Here is a 4,830-nt window from a genome sequence, read left to right as displayed (position 1 = left end):
AATGGTTAGAATGTGTGAATGAGACCCTACTTAGAAGAGACATAAGAAGTCACAGAAACATGAGAGCCTGCATGAAAAAATGCATGGACATAAAAGAAGCTAAAGAAATATGCCAGGACAGGAAAGTATGGCGGCAAATAGTTAATAAAAAGAGTGTCAGTAGAGTGAATGAGACCTGAAACAAAGACCTTGGCTATTAATGGACCCAAGTGGGGAACCTTACATAACGACTTCGTGAGGTTCTTCGCTTGGGGTGATTGCTAGAGAGATTGATCAGCAACCTGGGTCGGAGCAGTGTTGCGGAACGAACGTGTTATTTACTTAAATAGCACGAGAATTCTGGATCAGTCTGAAAAATCTCTATCCCTTCCACACACTACTCCTTTCCCCTGCCGAGTGAGTCACGCCTACCTCGAAAGGGAAATGGCTTAATGGTGTAATAAAACAGGGAATTTTTGAAAATTATAATTTTAAAATACTTTCCAAGAAAATTAAATTTTTGACTTGGAAGGAGAATTTAAAAAATAATCTGATTTGAAACATAGAATATTTGAAAAGAATTATAATTTTGAGTTGGTTTAGGCATTTTTCCTAGAAAATTACCATTTTTACTAGGAATGAAGAATTTAAAAAAAAAAACTGATTTTTGAATTTTTGAACAGGCAGTTTTTAAAGAAAATTACAATTTTTATTTGGAACCGGGAATTTAAAAATATATATATATTTTTTTTTTTATATGAAACCGGGATTTTTTGTAATGAATTATAATTTTGAATTGGTTCAAGCATTTTTCCAAGATCCTTAAAATTTTTACTTGGAATGGGAAATTAAAAAAAAATCCGATTTGAGGCGGATAATTTAAAGAAAAAATGATAATTTTCAATTTTATTTATTCTTTTTTCTAAAAAAAATTGCAATTTTTATTTGAAATGGGGAATTTTCAACCAAAAAATCTGAATTGAGACAGAGAATTTGGCTAAAGAATTATAATTTTGAGTTGGTTCAGGCGGTTTTCAAGAGAATTGCAATTTCCACTTGGAACCGGGAATTTAAAAAAAAATTATTCTGATTTAGGACACAGAATTTTGAAAAAGAATGACCATTTTATGTAATTTAAAAAAAAAATGTTCTTATTTGAAACAGGGAATTTGTTATTGAATTATAATTTTGAATTGGAATAGGAAATTTAAAAAAATTATTCAGATTTGAGACCGAGAATTTTTGAAAAGAATGATAATTTTGCGTAAATAAAAAAAAAATATTTGAAACAGGGAATTTTTGGATGAGTGATAATTTTGAATTGGTTCAGGCATTTTTCCAAAAATCTTAAAATTTTTACTTGGAATAGGTAATTTTTAACAAAAAAAATCTGATTTAAGACAGACATTTTTTTGTTTTTAATTAAAATTTTGAGTTTATTTAGGCATTTTTGCAAGAAATTTTCAATTTTTACTTGGAACTAGGAATTTAAAAAAAAATTCTTATTTGAAACTGGAATTTTTTGAAATAAATTTTAATTTTCAATTGGTTTAGGGAGTTTTCCAAGAGAATTACTATTTTAACTTGGAATTTGAAAACTAGAAAAAAATTATTCTAATTTGAGATAGAGAATTTTTGAAAATAATTAAAATTTTGAATTACTTCAGGTTATTTCCCAATTTTTATTTGAAATGGGGAATTTTCAGCAACAAAAAATCTGATTTGAGACAGAAAGTTTTTTAAATATATATTAATTTTTAATTAATTCAGTAAATTTTACAAAGAAATTTAAATTTTCACTTGGAACGGGGAATTTTTGAAGAAATTTATGATTCTTATTTTAAATATGGAATTTTTTTAATGAATTATAATTTTGAATTGGTTTAGGAAATCTTCCAAGATCATTACTATTTTGAATTTGAATGCGAAATTTAAAAAAAAAAGTATTCTCATTTGAGACAGGGAATTTTTAAAATAATGATAATTTGGAATTGGTTTAGACATTTTTCTAAGAAAATTACCATTTTTACTTGGAATGGGGAATTTAAAAAAAAAATCTGATTTGAGACAGTGCATTTTTTTAAATAATTCTAACTTTTAGTTGGTTAATTGCAGTTTTGACTTGGAAACGGGAATTTAAAAAAATATATTCTTACTTGAAATAGGGAATTTTGTAAAAGAATGGACATTTTTTATTTTTCAGGGATTTTTCCAAGAGAATTACTATTTTGTCTTGGAACGGGGAATTAACCATTTTTCCAAGAATATTAAAAAAAATTATTAAAAATTAGAATTTTTACTTGGAATGGGGAATTTTAAAAAATCTGATCTCAGACCAAGAATTTTCTAAACGAATTATAATTTTGATTCGGTTCAGGCAGTTTTTCAAGAGAATTGAAACTTTTATTTGAAATGGAAAATTAAAAAAAAATTTATTCTGACTTGAGACATCGAATTTATAAAAAGAATGATAATTTTAATTATTTCAGGCATTTTTCTAAGAAAATAAAAATGTTTAATTCACAGTTCAGTTTATAAAAAAAAAAGGTTGATCGCTCAATTTTTAATGTTTCTAAATTAAAATTGCCTAAAATAATTTGCAGCTCAGTTATTATTACTTAAAATGGAAACATTTTTGCTTTAGTTTTATTTAAAAAAATTTTTTTGACCGCGGAAAATGATTGTGAATTTTTTGATGTGATTAAACGGCAACCCTGAATTTGGTGGCAAATTTGTCTTTGTTAATTGAAAATTCAACTTTTTTGTTGAAAATTCACATATTTGGTTAAAAATCGATTTTTTGGTAGAAAATTATCTTTTTCTTTGCAAGTTAATCTTCTTGTTTAACAATTTTTCTTTTCGTTAAAAATTTCAAGTATTCTAGTAAAATATTTATTCTAGTTGAAAATTGTTCTTTTTTGGTAGAAATTAATCTTCTTGGTTGAAAATTCATCTTTTTGCTCAAAAATTCAATCATTCTATTTTAGTTAAAGATTTAGAATTTTAATAAAAAATTTATGAGTTTCTTTTAAAATATAACTATTTTTCGAAAGTTTTTTTTTTGTTGAAAGTTTTTTCTTTTTTTTTTAAAGTTAGTTTTTTTGGTGTGGAACGTAATTTTCTTTAAATCAAAACTTTACTTATTCTAAATAAATATTCCATAGTTTCAGTTAAAAAATCATCTGTTTGGTTAAACATTCATTTTTTTAACTTAAAATTTAATTATTGAAGTTTCGATCACAATTTATCTTTTTTAGTAAAAATTTAACGTTTCCAGTTGGCGAGTCTCCATTTTATTTGAAAATTTATTAGTTGGGTTAAAAATTAAACTATTTTCTTAAAAATCCGTATTTTTTGTTGAAAATTAACTTTTTTAACTACAAGTTTAACTATTTTATTTTTAAAAAATCCTAATTTTATTATGCAAAATTCGACCTTTGTGATTGAAAATTTATTATTTTTTGATAGAGAGGTTACCTTTCTTATTCAAAAATTAACTTTTTTGTTGAAAACCCTAGATATTGTTATGTTTTTGGTTTAGAATTCATCTCTTTTGATTAAAAATTCTACTCTTTAGTTGAAAATTAAATTAATTTTTTTAAAATTCGATTATTTTCTTAAAAAATCATATTTCTTGGTCGACCATTTAAGTTGTTTGTTTCGTCTTTTTTTAGACAGAAAAATGATCCTTTCGAATTAGAAATCCATCTTTTTTTATCGAAAAGTCATTTTTCTCGATGGAAAATTCATATTTCTTTGTTGAAAATTAACTTTTTTGTTGAAAATTCAACTTCCTTTAAAAATAAGTCTTTCCGCCTTTAAAACTCAACCGTTTAGTCAAAAATGTAATTGTTTGGTTCAAAATTCGTCATATTTGATTGAATTTATCTGTTCTTGATCAAAAATTACAATTTTTGGTTAGATATGTAATTTTAGATGAAAATTCAACTATTTTTGTAAAAATTCGTATTTTTTGCAATGTTTTTAACCAAAAATTTTGTATTTCGATTTCTTGTTGAAAATTCATGTTTTTGGGATGAAAATTAATTCTCTAAACTAAAAATGTAACTATTTCATGCTACGTTTAAAATTTGTATTTTCAGTTGAAAATTCGACTTTTTTTAGTAGAAGCTTAATCTTTTTTGTTCAAAATTCGTATTTTTTGGCTGAATATTATTTTTTTCAAATTCGAATTGTTTTGAAGAAAATTAAAGCATTTCATTCAAAATCCTTTTTTTTAAATATTATTTGTAGTTGTTAGTTGTAGTCTCTTTTTCGTTGAGAATTTATCTTTTTTGGTTGGAAATTTAACTATTCTGTTGAAATTTCATTTTTTAACTGAAAATTCAACTATTTGAATTATTACTATTTTGTTAAAAATATGTTGTTAATTTATTGAAATTTAATTTTTTTAATAGAACATTCAACTATGTGAATTATTGAAAAAATTCCTCTTGTTTTTGGCTAAAAATTTGTTGAAAATTCAGCTCTACTTGAAAAAAGTCACCTTTTTGAAACTATGTGGTTAAAAATTCATTTATTTTGTTAAAAAGTTATAGTTTTTGGACAGAAAATTCGTCCTTTTTTTTCTTAATTGAAAATTCGTCTTTCAAATGTGTTGTGAAAAGTTCTTTTTGTATTAAAAATTAATTTTTTAAAAGAATGATAATATTGAATTCGCTCAGAGAATTTTCCAGGAGAACTACAATTTTGACTTGAAAAAGGGGATTTTTTAAAACAAAATTATGACTGGTATGAAACGGAAAATTTTCGAAAAGAGATATTGATTTGAAACAGGAAATACAATAATTAAAAATAAAAATATTGAAATATAAAAATAAAAAATATATA

At 24.0% G+C, this 4,830-nt stretch overlaps 1 protein-coding gene across 3 annotated transcripts in view; it reads left to right on the top strand.

Moving 5' to 3' along the window:
* The window catches only part of LOC117178314, a 131,610-nt gene that overhangs the window by 10,656 nt on the left and 116,124 nt on the right, over window positions 1-4,830 (top strand). The gene's annotated exons all lie outside the window — the stretch shown is intronic.

The sequence above is a fragment of the Belonocnema kinseyi genome, chromosome 8 (genome assembly GCF_010883055.1).
Source record: "Belonocnema kinseyi isolate 2016_QV_RU_SX_M_011 chromosome 8, B_treatae_v1, whole genome shotgun sequence".
Taxonomy (NCBI): Eukaryota; Metazoa; Arthropoda; class Insecta; order Hymenoptera; family Cynipidae; genus Belonocnema; species Belonocnema kinseyi.
This window is presented reverse-complemented; position numbering and strand designations above follow the sequence as displayed.